Source organism: Gopherus evgoodei, chromosome 11 (genome assembly GCF_007399415.2).
Source record: "Gopherus evgoodei ecotype Sinaloan lineage chromosome 11, rGopEvg1_v1.p, whole genome shotgun sequence".
NCBI classification, from domain to species: Eukaryota; Metazoa; Chordata; order Testudines; family Testudinidae; genus Gopherus; species Gopherus evgoodei.
Window position 1 is genome coordinate 26,996,208 of NC_044332.1, and position 15,773 is coordinate 27,011,980.

The window sequence follows — 15,773 nt, forward strand, 5'->3', positions numbered from 1 at the left end:
GTCCTCCACTGAGGAACTGATATGCCAGTAACATACACTTCTGATGCAATACCTGCTTTATTAATAGTCAGTCTTATTAAACAATTAATCTGACAAACAGTTTAAAGCTAAGTGGTGGAGGAAATAGTCAGATACTGTAAGACCAGAGAATATATTGCACCAGCTTGTACAATAGCAAGTAAGACACTATTAAGTTGTTATATGGATGAATATATCACACAGTGATTATAGCAAAAATGGTACATTTGATTAACAACAATTTTTCATAGAAACATGTATCTGCTCTTAAAAAGAGCAACCTTATCCTCCATTTGAGCCTTATTCTGCTTGCTGGCTATATAACTTCAAACTTCTTCTGAAAAAAGTAAACTGAATTTCAGATATTCTGGTTCTGCATCTTGTTTTTTGTTGCCATGTTTGGCCACTCTTGTTCACTACATTACAGAAAATTCTCTAGGAATTTTCTTGGTAACCATAGATCCAATTCTGCCACCCCCAGTCATGTGGAACAGTACTTGACAGCATGTGCAGTTCCCTTGTTCATGGAGCAAGGCATTACTCAACACATGTAGCGGTGGCAAATCAGAGTTTATAGAAAAATCACTACATTTTAAAATATACTCTATGAATAGCTATTGCTCCATTACTTAGATTGTAAGCTCTTGGGAACAGACACCATCGTATTGTCCTGTTTTTCTATAGTGCCCAACACAATGGTGTCCTGGTCCACGATTAGGCTGTTAGGTACCATGATAATACAAATAATAATATTTTCCAAGACACTCAAATTAATCCCAATGACAAATGCATTTGCTCTCCTTCTCATGTTTAGGAGAAAATGTGAAAACATTTTGTTCTTGAACTAAGATCACAGTTACCAAAATGCTACGTGACTTTACTTTCACATTCCTGCATTCCTACAGCAAACTTTGTTCTTCTTTACTTTGCCTCCTGGCAACACTAACATCATATGGAAAAAAAATAACAGCTTTTGAAAATATTTCTCTGAACCTGAATTGTTCTTCAGGCAATTAAGCAGATCGCAGTGAATGTCTTCTAGTAGAGTAGGGGAGATTTGTCTGTTGGAGGAGTCGAAGAAGTGGTGAATCCCACATATATATATTGCTCATAAAATACGCCCACTGCAATGTACGTGTAGGGGGTGGTAGGCCTTTGTCTGTCTTGCTGGAAAAAAAAAGTAGTGCTATCCCTTTAAGGGCTCCCTTACAAAGGGTGGGAAGGTGGGAGAGTTTAAAGGGATGGGCAGGAACCATTTGAAGCCTGATCAAGAGAAGGTCACTGTATTGCCTTTCCTGCTACCCAGAAGAGTGGGGTACATAGCCCCAGGAAGGCTCTCTTTTACTGGTATCAGCCTTGAATTTTGCAAAAGGACTGGGGTCTCTCCTACTGTGGGCCTTATGCTAGTTGTTCTTTTCCTTGGGGTGCTGGGAAGGAATCTTACCCTCACTGCCATGTTAGCTGAGGTAGGGGTGGGGGTTGCCTTCCTCATGGTCCTGGGATGGGTGGGGGGGTAGGTTGTAATGTTGCAGCTTGGTAAGGAAAACTCATGACAGATGTCCAGTGCAGGTACTTGGTGCGGAAGGGATACAGTTAGTGGATAAAATAGATTGGAAAATTATTTGACGAAAAGTTACCCAATGAGTAATGAGTTTTCAGGGCTCCTACATCAGATACAGTGGGCATCCAACCCCCTTTTTCTAGCCACCGTTCACCTCATATAAAGGGAAGGTGCCAGGGTCCCAGTGATGTGATGGCTGGGTCCAGGTTAGGGATTATGTGGAATTTATTAAGGAAATGATGACCTCTCCCGTACAACTTATTACTGGGTACTCCCAGATATGAACCAACAAAACTTTGGTTTTAACCTTTAAATCTGTGTGTCTAGCATGTAACCTTTGGAAACCATTCTAAGAACAATAATTGCAAGGAATAAAAAATGGAAAGGAATTTAATCATTTACTATGTAACAGTTCTAGGGCCACTTTAGAGACATAGGAATACCAGTGTAGTAAATGTTTGCTAAGTGCTCTTAGTGTGGATACAGCTATAGTGGGAACTCTGCATAGTAAAACAGCCCCCTGTGAGGGAAACAAGTTATACCGGTAAAAAGACAATTTTCCTAGTATAACCACATCTACACCAGAGGCTCTGCCAGCACAGCTGGATTGATCAGGAATCGTGCCTCTTCACAGCCCTGACGAACGTAGCTGTGCTGGCAGAAATCTGTATCGTGTAGATTAGGCCTCTCTCTAAGGATCAGACTCTTGGGTATTGGACCATGGTACAAGGACGAGGGAATGTAGCAATACACCATCTTACAAAGCAAAAAAATGTCAGGAGGGTGAATCAAAGTATTTTTGTTCTCATATACAGTAAAGAAGGTTCGTTGCTGGAAAGGGAAAAATCCCTCAAGACCATGAAGTAGAACAGTACAGTAAAATGACTGTGTATGCTTTTGAGAATAAGGTAATGGAATTTGCAGCTCTTTCAAAAGATTGAGAGAACTAAAGAGAAGGCTGGATCATTCTCACCTATTCAATATAAAATTGAGAAATTGACGATGGGTATTGAGAACAAAATAATATTTTTCATTAATTAACAATGTAATGAGCACCCTTATGTTTGACCAGTTTGAAATGTTGCTATTAATTCAAATGAATTTCCATTTCACAAATGAGTTGAATCTCTCATGCTGGTGCAACTTGTTTTATGGTTGCCCACTGTAATTCTTTTTAATTTAATAAAAGCATCTGTAATTGTAATTTATTTAGTTAAAAATTCTGCTCTCAATTCCACTCAGTTGCACTATTTTCAAAACGACACACACTCTGCTGCAGAAAATCAGTGTCCCTTCTTGTAATTTTTCTACATAATGTGGGGGTTGGGACTCTCTGCTGAGTCCCCAACAGACTCCATTTCAAGTTATTTATAATGTTTATTCCCCTGGTTGTAGCATGGGTGATGACCTCTCTTTTGTTTGGGGAACCTTTTCTCTCTTTTTCCGTGGAGAGAGAGGGGAATCAGAATAAAAGAACAGCAAAAGTTGTCTGTTTCTAGGCAGTGTTTTGGGGTCACCCCTCTGGGGCTTGGCTTGCCAGCTGTCATAATGTATCTAATTAGGGCCTACCTCCAGCCCATCTTCTTGAAGCACCATGCTTTATAGCTGGCCCATCCACTTTTAGGGGAGTGAGGCCTGTGACCGTCTTCAGGAAGGAGTGGTGAACAGGAAGAAGGCTGCTGTACCTCAGAGACTGCTGACCACAGAGATAGCTCAACTAAAGAGGTCCTTTTCCTCTCTTTCCCTTGAGAGAGAAGGGGGAATCAGAGTAAAGTAAAGCAAAGGTGATCTGTCTCTTAGGCAGTCTTTTGGGGCTTGGCTTATCAGCGGGTAGTCTCTTTAATTAGGGTCTATATCCAGCCCCTCCTCTTGGAGCACTTTGTTTTATAGCTGGTCCATACTGTTTTAGGGCAATGAGGCCAGAGAGTCTCTCTCTTGACTGATTTGTCTTTTTGGTCAGCAATCTTCTTCCTGTTCCCCACCCCTTTCTGTGCCAGGATTTCCCCCTTTTAAGCTTCCACCCTGCAAGCAGAGCAAGACTTACAGATACATCTGGTCAGTGCTGAATGAGCCTAGAAGAGCTCATTAATTTCTCCGCTCCTGAGTGAGGGTGTGTCCCTTCACACATGCTATCATGTCCCATAGAAGATTCTGAATTAATTTACATGTAGATGTACCTTTTTTTTAAAAAAATAGGCTGTTATCCTGAAAGGAGCAGGGCTGACATCCAGGTATATGTGTTGGATCCAAAGATAATTATATAATTCATTAAAGCTAATTGGTGCACCAAGCTCTGTCTTCTAGGTTCAATAGAAGGACCTATCGATCCCCTCTATTTAGTGAAAACAACTATAGACAATGGAAATGACCATGACAAAGAATAAGTTACATGATAGGCCAAAGCTAAACCAGGTGGCTTAACAGTCTTCCCTGGTTGCAAATGCATGGGGCCAAGGATATTTTTTTGCAGGCATTGTATCTTGGGGGCGGGGGGGCAAGCCAGCAAAAGGAGTTGTGAGCATGCCCTGAAAGGAAGCAAAGAGAGAGAACTCCTTGAGCACAGAGTAGCATGCTTGAGGATGCCTGAACAAGGAAACTGCTGCTGTTTGTTTCTTCTGTGTTCAGGGAAACAAGACTTTGTGTGCATTATTCATGAATGAATGAGATTACAACAAGAATATACCTGTCTGCTCTGATGGATTTCTCATCCAATTGGATGCAAGGTCCCAAATTCTGGCAAACAACACAAGCCAAAAGTGGACTGAAAAGCCTCCATACTCCTTGTTCCTCTGCTCTGATTGCCAATTTGCACATTTTCACTTCAGCGGCTGGCATTCAAGTGTTTTCTCTTTGTGCGTGTGTGGTTTGATGTTTACATTCATCCAAAAAGACACTCACAAATATAAAGTGAAGCTTCTCATAGGGGTATTTCGCTGAATAAAAACTGCATAATAAATACACCATGACATAGAATACGTTTCAGAGACAGGCTTCCAACACGGGCAGAGAAAATGACAAGAAAGGCAATGAGACCCAGGTGAAAGGCAACTAACACAATTTTGTGCATGCGCGCAGTTTGCAAAGGCAACTGAATATCGTGTACTTCCTCCTATATTCATTTCACCAAATTCAAGGAGTGTCAATGGGAAGTATTCACACAATCAATTAACACCTGAAGTTTATCACCACCCAAACTATTTGCAGCTGGATTAGCACCTCTTTAATTAAAACCCCAAACCAGAAGCATAAGCAATTTTAAAAAAAAACCCACCAACAAACAAGCCATTCTTGAAAAGTTTAAAATACTGGTACATTAAAATGACTTACATAATTATGGCTAAACCTCCAAGCCCCGTGTTCAAGTGACAGAATTCTCTAATGTCACACGCATGGCAGTCAGTTTAGAACAGTCTGAACAAGCTGGGCAGCATATGTGCTTAAATATACAACTAACTCCAATGTACAACTCACCCCTATTTTTAACTACAATTGTCTATGACACCTGTGTCACTATATTACTTTCCCTGTCCATATGTGTACTGCAAGTTACTGTTTGGCTTTGGTTTATACTATATTGGTATATAGTATTAAATAATAATCATGGCATTACATTACTAGCCACTATCACAGAATGTGTTACCATGATATAAGTCTAAGGCATTTCAAAATGCCTGACATTCTGGGTGAAAGTTTTACCCCCTTGAAGTTAATGGCAAAAAAGCCATTGACTTTTATGGGGTCAAGATTTCAGAGAGAGAGTGTCACTAGCTAACCTGAAATAGGTGTAACTTGTAACAGCATTATAGGCTTTAAATTATATCAAGTGTTCCACTGGAGTATATGCTTTACCTTACCACCACTGCAAGTGCCCTATAATGCTTCCGACCCAAGAAAATACAATGCTGTATCTTGTGAGAGTTAAATAATATAGATAACCAGAGCAAGGCAAACACACTGAAAGCCTCAGACAGCAGGATGAAAATAACAGCAAATGTAGAGGGGAGGCCTGTTAAAGGCAGAAGGAATTGGAGGAGGAGGAAGAAATTAGGAGAGGGAAGTTTGGTTTAAGAAAAAGAGTAAGGCTCAAACTGGTTCGTACCTTTCCTCCTGGACAAAGGAGGACAAAGCTGAGCTTTACTAAAATGCACCCAAGATGATGATATCCCATTGTTCCTGTTGTGTCCTATTGCCTACAACTTATAACCTTACCCATTGGTCTGTATTCAGAATGCCTCAAAACTCTGAAGTGCTGCAATTCTGTTGAAGATAATGTTCCATGGAGTTCTCAGAACCTGGGGCTATGTTGTCCGACTGTTGTGAAGGATCTTTTTGCCTTTACTGAAATATTCCTTCATTGCAGGCATGTTGCCTGATTTAAAAAAATAAAGTATAAACAAAAGCAATGCAGAACACCATAATTCCAGAACAACAACATAAACTATTCATAATTTAATTGACTCACTGTTTGTGATTCTCGGTCATGTACAGCTTTTTCAATACATTCTTTCTCCCCCTTCTTTGTTCCCTTTAAGCAAATGGGTCCGGACCAGGAGAAAAGGCATGGAGACAGTCCTGGCAAAACTTTCATTACACTGCTGATTCACTTTTTAATGGCGAGACTTCTGGATACTGACTCTTCTCATTGTCCATCATAGAAACACCTGTTAAGAACACTGTGCTCCAGCATAAGTGTTGGATGCAAAGCTGAAAGGTGTTGTTTAAACAATGCCAGGAGCGCATTAGCCTCTTCTAATTTTTCATGTCTTCTACAACTGAACTAATGATTGAATTAGCAAAAGCTATTATTAGGATAACCAGAATTTAAGACTTTTCTAGGCATTGAGCATCTTAGTAGTAACTCTTTTGTTTATCCATTTAAAATAATCTCCTACTCAGCAACCGAAAAGAGTAGTGACTCGGGCACAGGGAGGACAGCAGCTCTGCCTTGTGATTTGAGCCTATTATTTTGGAAGTTTAATGTCATTAGGCTTCTTTCTCTCTCACCAAAACCTAGCATTTAAACCCATGATTAAAGTACAGCTCTGCCCCTTTATAACACCACCCGTTATAACACAAATTCAGATATAACACAGTAAAGCAGTGCTCCAGGAGGACGGGGCTGTGCACTCCAGCGGGTCAAATCAAGTTCGATATAACATGGTTTCACCTATAAAGCGGTAAGATTTTTTTGGTTTCCGATGACAGCATTATATCGAGGTACAGGTGTACCTACACTGTATGGTCTGTTGTATTATTACTCAAATGCTACTGCTAATAGATAACAAAGCATAGTATGTGTTCAAGTAAACTTTGTTAGATTAGTGCCTTTAATGTTTTTTTTTATGGACAGCTACTCTACTAATACGCATCACAAGATAATTCTAATATTCTTATTGCTACATTGTGAGCCTGTATTCCATGCACCCAGATTCACAGATGAACTGAAGCTCAGCGGTTTCTCTCTGGACACACTATAGCAGATCTAAAGGTGGCCATCCTGCAGCAAAAAAACTTCAGGATGAGACTTGAGAGAGAAACTGCTGAGCTTTAGTTCATCTGCAAATTTGACACCATCAGCTCAGGATTAAACAAAGACTGTGAATGGCTTGCCATCTACAAAAGCAGTTTCTCCTCCCTTGGTTTTCACACCTCAACTGCTAGAAGAGGGCCTTACCCTCCCTGATTGAATTAACCTTGTTATCTCTAGCCTGCTTCTTGCTTGCATATATATATACCTGCCCCTGGAAATTTCCACTACATGCATCCAACGAAGTGGGTATTCACCCACGAAAGCTCATACTCCAATACGTCTGTTAGTCTATAAGGTGCCACAGGACTCTTAGTCTGGATCTGTAAAAGCAGCAAACACGGCTACCCCTCTGATACCAGATTCACAATCACTCGCACAGATCTGTGCTTCCACAATATACATATTTCGTATACTCATTTCTCTTCTCATGTCTACATATTTTATACAAGAACAGAAAAATACAGATAACTATTTAGACATATTCAGAGACCTACTTAGTCACCCCATATTCCTCCAGGGCCTTACAGATGAATAGACTATATGAATTGGCTGAGCGCTGACCAAATCATTGCTAGGTGATAAAGATTTTTTTTCCCAAATGAAAGAACAATGACAGCCGATTTCAAATTTGCTCTTATAATGCTAACATAGAATGAAGAATGAACATGTGTGATTGTCATAAACAGATAGTTACGGGTTAATGTCTCTTTTACCTGTAAAGGGTTAACAAACAGGGAACCAAACACCTGACCAGGGGACCAATCAGGAAACAAGATACTTTCAAATCTCGGTGGAGGGAAGCCTTTGTTTGTGTTTTTTGGGTTTTGCTTTGTTCTCTCTGGACTCTGAGAGTGACCACACGTACCTACAGGCTCTCTAATCTTCTATTCCAATTTAGTAAGTACAAAAGGTAGAAAGGCGGTTTAGTCTTTTTGATTGTTTTTGCTTTATTTGCAAATGTGTATCTGGCTGGTAGGGGTCTAATGTGTATTTGGCTAAAAGTATTTTAAATTGTATTTCTGCTGGAGGAGGCTTTTTTCTCCAGTTTCTATAAGCTGACAGATCCTGTAATATTCCATCTTGAATTTACAGTGATTTTCTTTATTCTTTTTTTCTTTTATTAAAAGTTTTGCTTTTAAGACCTGTCTGATTTTTCCCCTTGTTGAGGCTCAAGAGAATTGAGTCTGTACTTAACAGGGAAGGGGAAGGGAGGGGGGAGAGAAAGGGGGAAGAACCCACCTGATTTCTCTGTGATTCAAGGAGTTTGAATCACGGCGATCTCCTAGTGTACCCACGGCGGGAAAGATCTGGGAGGAAGAAAGGAGAAGGGGGAATCCCTTTGTTTAGGTTCACGGAGCTTGAATCTGTATATCTCTCCAGGAGCCCAGGGAGGGAACACCTGGAGAGGAGGAGGGGGAAGGGAAATGGTTTATTCCCCTTTGTTGTGAGACTCAAGGAATTTGGGTTGGGGGTCCCCAGGGAAGGTTTTGGGGGAGACCAGAGTTTATCAGGCACTCTACTCTAAGTCCTGATTGGTGGCAGCACTACAGGATCTAAGCTGGTAATTAAGCTTAGGGGAATTCATGCTAGTTACCCATATTTTGGACGCTAAGGTTCAGAATTGGGAATTATACTATGACAGTGATAAAAAGAAGTCAAAGTGAAAATGAAATATAACAAGAGCATACTAAGATTAGGGTCACAGAAGCTAGTGTCTGTCTCCAACTCAGAAATGTTCTACAAACCCTTGTTTCCACTAGTTGAGTCATATTCTTATAAACCTGTGATAGAGGAGTTGACGGGATTGAGAAATGGTCTGGAAAGAAACACAGAGATCAGAAGAAATAATTTTAAAGCTAGGAAAACTTGAGCAAAATTCAGTGTAGTTAAAATTAAAAAGTCTGCACTACTTCACAGATGGCTAATAACAGAAAAAGGTAGGTCAGAACATAGTAGTAATTACTCAAACTTAGAACACCATTTCCCACAGGAAAACAACATAGGTTTTAAATAAGTCACAAAGAACAAAGTTGGTCTAAATCTACTACCTTAAATTTCCCCAATTTTTTTCTGGTTTCCAAGGACTACAGATATGGTGTATATACTATTCATAAAACCTACTCCTCAGTTATATGTCCTGCTAAATTGATTCATTGATATGACTGGCACCATGGGCCAAATTGGTGCCTGCTATATTTCCAGTTATCAGTGGGTCAAATTCTGCGCTGTTACACCACTGTAAATCCAGAATAAAACTACTGATTTTAGTGACTTACAAGTGACCTATACTGGTGTATGAGAGGACAGCACTGAGCCCACAGACACCTTCTTGGTGGGATAATTCAATTTAAAATAGGATCTTCATGTTTTCTTAATTATAACTGATATACAAATCAATAGCAAACTCCTGTTAGGCTAACTCTAAACTGTTCAATTACTTGCTGTCCTCTTACGAACAGTCAGAAGGCAAAGTTTCCAAGCATGACTCTGCAAACTTCATTAGAGCTACATCAGGGATGAATTTAGGTTTTCTAATTAATCTAGGCAATAATCCTGTAACTAATAACTTTTCAATTTTAACTCTACTATTTAGACTCCATTCAACCATTTTAATAAGTTAACATACACTAGTCCTGATGTACGGAGGTCCTTCTCTACATTTTCTTGCTGAGTGCTTAATTCCTACTTTGGCATCTAAATTCTACCAGTAAAATACGATTTGTTCTTCTGCAACCACCTATATCCAACATACATAAGATGAAAAGTGCACTTAACTGAGTTAATAACAATACTAGAACTCAAGATGATGAAGTGGTTCAATGCAGAGCGTGAATGAATGTGATCAATATGGTCTTAAACCCCATCTAGTAATACAACAAGGCAGCTTTAAATGCTCTTCCAGTTCTGTGATTCCATTATTTTTGCAGTATTAATGAATGATTTCCGCTACATATATCATTGCAAGTATATGAATCTTAAATACTTTGCTTGCAATTTATAAGATACTAAACTATTATTAGAGGTTAGCAAGCTTTTACAATTAATTTTATGCTCTCAGTTTGTCTCCATTTATTTCTCTTCCTTTAAAGACTCTTCCAAATGAAGGGAAAGGATGACCTTTGAAGCTCCTTCATACTATCCCTTGGCCACTACAAATAATGTTCCAATGCAGTAGTCTAATTAAAGATGCAAGACAAAGACTCTAAAATGCCTTTATAGTTCCTGCTCCTCTCCACCATACAATACAGTGCTGTGAATTCTACAACAATATGCTTACTGGAATGATTTCATCCATCTCAGCAGTCAGAGGAATAAAAAAAATGTGTTGGAGGAAATGTATGTAGTAGTAGTATGCATTAATTGGCTACTAGTTTATAACTGGCTCATTTAAATTAATAATTTCTATTCATTATAATTCACCCTTGCTAATATTAGGATAATTCACTAATGGATAGTTACAAATATACGTTGTTTGGAAATTTAAGACAAAGTGTTAATCTTGCTGGGATGAAGTATTAAAATTAATGAAATGATGGCATCTCAATCTCCATATGCAAATGAGGATAAATGGTCTGCCCAACAATAGCATAAGCAAAAGATTATGATAATAAATTGTGTTATCTGAATTAATGACTGGCTAACCCCACTTGATAAGGTCATAGGAAGTCCCAGTGCACTTATTACTAAAATTTATCATTCAAGCCTGTGAATCCTTTCAATTATTACAGTCTATCTTAATGAGCAGACAGAAGTGTAAAGTTTTTCTGTCAGATACAAGTCTGCAAAAGGAAAACTTTATTTTTCTTCATTCAGAGTATTCTCAAATTTTCAGTGTTGCCTTTTATATATTCTGTATTATGTACAAATCCAATCAGGCTGCTGCAGTTATAATCATACCAAAAAAGTTATTAAAATATTTACTCAATAGTTGTTCTCAATTCCCCACTCTACTATAGGTGTCACAATTTCTGCCTTTTGTGACAACACATGAGAGAATCAGAACTGAAATGGCCACAGTCAAAATTGCCAGGTCTACTTTATTCACACTTCCTTTATTTAAGGGCATCTCTTTCTGTAAGGTACATTCCTGGAGATGATGATCTTAGGACAAGGGCTTTTTCTTCCTAAGTGTTTATACAGTGCCTTGTACAATGGGAATCCAGTCTCATATGAGGCATCTAGGCAACATTGTAATAAAACTAATAATAACACTTAGTTCTTACCAGTGCTTTTCATCTATAGATCTCAAAGCACAAAAGAAGGTATTATTATCCCCAAAATATTTTCTGAAAGAGGTATCATGAGCCATATTTTAAGAAGTCTAACAGTACATATTCTCTGATTTCCATCCCTAAATCAGAATTAATTACATGCATACAATGGTGTGTGTGCCTAGCATGCCTCAAATACCAAATGTGTGCATTCAAGTCAGGTATTCCAGAATGGATGAAACCAGTCAAGCAACTGATTGCTCATATACATATACCTGACCAGCATATACACATCTTTTCTTTGTATCCATAAATTAAACAAGTACAAATGTATGCATGCAGCTGTGTGCCCCAGATGTTGAAAATCTGATGCTATATGTCCAGCTTCTCCTCAGATTGATCTATTTCACATCCTGGAAGGGTAGACTGAGCCCACCAGAACAAAAGGTTCATCCCCTAAATTGGGGGTAGGCAACAGAGTCAGGTATCAATTAAACACACGGGACAACCAATGAGAAAACAGGAATGAGAATGAGGGCAAAGTCGTAAAACAAGGAAACTGGATGGGCATTGAGCAGAGAATCCAGACAACACCCATGCTCTGGGAAGGAGTCAGTGGACACTGCTGAGAGGAACTCTGCCCAAAGATGTGAAATGACCAGAGCATGGAACTAGGCCTCACATTTACATAGGACCTGCCCATCAAGCCTCCTCTTCCTCCTGGACTGTAAGATGACCATTTTGGCCGGTGCATGGGGGAGACTGAAGAGGAGGTCTCACAACTTTGTACTGTCATAGATAGGATGTACATATAGGACTAGCTATAAGGCAAAGTGCAACCAGAACCTCAGCAGCACGTTCTGAGGAATAGAAAAAAGGGCTTCAACCTGACATACTGAAGGTAGACTTGCACTAGAGACACAGAACAGACAGGTGTCAAGGGACATCATGAACTTTACTAACAACATGCCCATGCTCACAGCTCCATGGAGAAGCTACCAACTGATGTCCCTATTTGCCACAGCTTGGATGAACAGGCCTTTTTGTCATATCCAAAAATAATCACATTTTCATGGGACTTTTGCAAAATAGAGCTAAAGCCTTGATTTTTTTTATACAACTGCTTTTAGAGAAAGCTCAGTGGCCATCTAACTGTAGAAGTGCTTCAGCTCAAAATTATTGCAAATTAACTGTAATAAAACAAATTGTAATGCATTAACGATGGGAATCCACATTTTACTCCTGAAATAAAATAGGTTTGAGCCAATTAACTAATTTCTGCAAAGGCCTAAAATTATTTTATTAGTGCTTTCAAAAATGGTTTCTGCAAAGCAACATTTATTGTCTGTTTGCTATAGTTATCAGACCATGCTGTCTATAGCCTGCTGTTGAGGCCTCTGCTGTCTCTTATCACATTAACTGTGACATAAACACCTTTGATTAAATGAAATGGTGAGGTGCAGCAAATTAGGTAAGTGCTTTTACCAAGCTGTAATACCGTGCTTCATACTGGAGATCTTATTTGCTGGCCTTTATTGACAGATAACACATTTTGTGTGAGTGCCAGCCAAAGATAGCCATTTAGAGCTTCTAAATAATTAAGTATCGATTAATCAACCCAGAAATATATAGAACATTTTTCAAGATATTGCCCATTCGTAAAGGTCTTATTATTTCCGCCACAACAAGCAGGGAAAGTGCAGACCGTCCATAACTTGTTTGAGTTTAAAAAATTACAGGTCTGCACTGTGGTCTCCAGAGATAACAGCACAGATGAGCGACTGCCATTGAACAAATGCATGTGCCTTTCTGCCTTGTTGTGCTTGTTGTCCCCCCTGTCAGCTGCCTGTCAGTAAGAATGGATTTCAGCTGCCCAAGTGTCATAAATAACAAAGCAGTTAGTGATGGGTGAAACTCAAAATGTTGAGAGGGTTTGTTCATTTCAAACTAATCTAATTATTATAGCAGCGACTCACAGTTTGTTCTTATCAGGCCAGGGGGGATATAATCCTCCAGTGATCTCAGCTGCTTTAAGTCCTTCTCTTTCCTCCAGCTATCAACTGGCTCTTGGTAGCCTGGGCTGGAAAGATCTCCCCTATATCAGTCTCTGGCTTCTTTGTTCTCTGGCTGGGAAATGATCCAGCAAGCAGGGTCTCCCACTCTTTCTGTTCTGCAGCCTGCCTGGCTGTTTCCCTCCTTCTCTTTTGATAGGCACTGATCCATCTTCTCTCTCTCTGCGCAAGAGGACTTCCGATTCCCTGTCTGTGGAAAGACGTGGGGTGTGCCTAGAATATTCCATTCTAACTGAGCCCATCTCTTCTTTCCTCCCCCTCCCAGCGCCCACACAAGTACTGTGTGCTCTTTTCACAAGGGAATAGGATGAGGCCAGATATTATGGAGTCCATTATTCTTTGGATGTCCTTTTGAAAGCCTCTGACTTCAATTCCATCATGACTGGGGAAAGGGGGGTGCGGTCAAAGGGCCTTCAGCTGCCATCTTAATTGTAGTATTTTCATTATCAGAGTCTTGAGTGAGAGGAATACAGAGGATTATGTAAGCAAAATATCAAAACAAGTGTTTTCATGTGTAATCAACAGATCAGAGGTAAGCTGTTCTCTTTCTTCATTCTGCCGCATTCTAGAATGTTCTACAAAAATCATAGTGAATATATAAAATCAAGTCACCAATTAAATATTTCAATAGGCCAGAGAGTATTGTGCATTTTTCAAATTCTGCAATCCTATCCCATTTTCACGAGGGTGAGTAGTGACAGAGTGAAGTATCAAAAAGTGTATTTCAAGGTGCTAAAATGAAATAACTTTAAAACATGGCTGATTAAAAAGGAGGAAACTAGACTTCCGACAACAAGTGGAGCAGCTTCTGCTGGTTGGAGTATGAGGTTGTCTCCAGCATCACCTGCAGCAGATGCCAAATACTAATTGCCTGATACTGTTAACATTTCTGAGACATCTTAGCAACTGTGATGGAAGTTTCTATGTGTGCTTACCTTTGGAAAACTAGGCCACCCTTTCTGCTCATGTTAGTTTGATGATTTTCCATAGCTCCATTAATGTGAAACTAATAACAATGTACTTTGTTTCTATTGTTGTACAGCTTTCAGGCACAAACTACTTTTGACTAATTATGCAAATAAAGTCTGGTTTCTTAAACTGGAAAAAGGCTTGAGACAAATTCAAGAGGCACTAAGCTTCTTCATAGTATCACAAACCATTTGATTGTGTTCAAAAGACAATAAAAATATTGATGTCATCCTAAGTTTTTAGTACTCTCAGAAGAAAGCAGGAAGACCATAATGAAAATATTTAGCAATATGTTTTATCTTGCCAGGCAAATACTTGTACTAAGGCTATTCAATGACCAGGCTGAAAATATGCCCTTAAGTGCAGAGGTTGCCTGCAACATTATTCAACTGCTTTTTTGCTGGTTGAATATGATCCTTATATTTTAAATTTGCAACAGGAGGAACTGCAATCTACAGCCATTCGCTCAGCTCTGTTCCCTACATCATGTGGGTGTTGTGAGAATAGATTTATGTATATTAGATGGTTAGAATCTACCATGATGAGTATCATAGGAAAAGCCCATAAATAAACTAGCCAACTGTTTTTGAGCATAATAAAAGTTAGTTTGGGGGGTTTGAGAAGGGCTTTAGTCATATCAGACCAGATTCAGTCTGCCGCTATTGAAAAAACATTGCCATATTGAGGTCACCCAGTTTCAGGTTACTGTCTGGTACGATTACTGGCTTATTACCAATCACTTAAACTACATTCTATGGGGTTATGTGGATTTTGAAGTGGAGGGGTATCATGTAGATGACATGGGTTCACTTTGGATAGGAGGGGTTGTCAGACTATGTGTAAACCAGAAAGTGGAATTGTTTCTTCATTTGAAAAGCTAAACATGTGCCAGTGCTGTTGCACTATGAAGTGACTGGGGTACAGTGTAGAAACCCCTTGCAGCTGGAGATTAATAGGGCTTAATTTCATCAGGAAGAGAAAGGAAGTGGACCAGCTGGAGGCAATTGTGATCCATTATAAAAAGGCTTGTTTTTTCACTAGCACTGTTTGAAGGAAGAGAGGAAGCATTTCCTTCTGAGTGGCCTGGTGAAAGAGTTCAAGGCTGTCAAGCTGCAGGATCCAGCAAGTTGAAGAGCCAGGTGCTTGATGGATTAGTCTACATTTACGGACAATTGGTTTTGTTTATATGAAGGGAGAGGAGAGAAGTAAGTTACCTTCTTTTATTTCTCCCCTGCCCCACCTCCCCCCCTTTTTTTTTTGACTGGGCTGCAGAAAGCCCCAAGATGCTCCTATTTTTGTGAAACTTAATTTTCCTCTGTGATTTTTTTTTTTGTAGATTGGCTACATGCTAGAGAGAAATTGAGGTAGTAACTGCACTCTACAGGAAGAGGTAAGGTGCTTATCCACAGAGC

At 39.5% G+C, this 15,773-nt stretch overlaps 1 long non-coding RNA gene across 1 annotated transcript in view; it reads left to right on the forward strand.

Moving 5' to 3' along the window:
* The window catches only part of LOC115659675, a 216,356-nt gene that overhangs the window by 165,960 nt on the left and 34,623 nt on the right, over window positions 1-15,773 (forward strand). The window contains exons 3-4 of the long non-coding RNA XR_004002626.1: window positions 15,403-15,566; window positions 15,698-15,751. This is a non-coding gene — a long non-coding RNA (uncharacterized LOC115659675). The remainder of the gene's footprint in view (window positions 1-15,402; window positions 15,567-15,697; window positions 15,752-15,773) is intronic.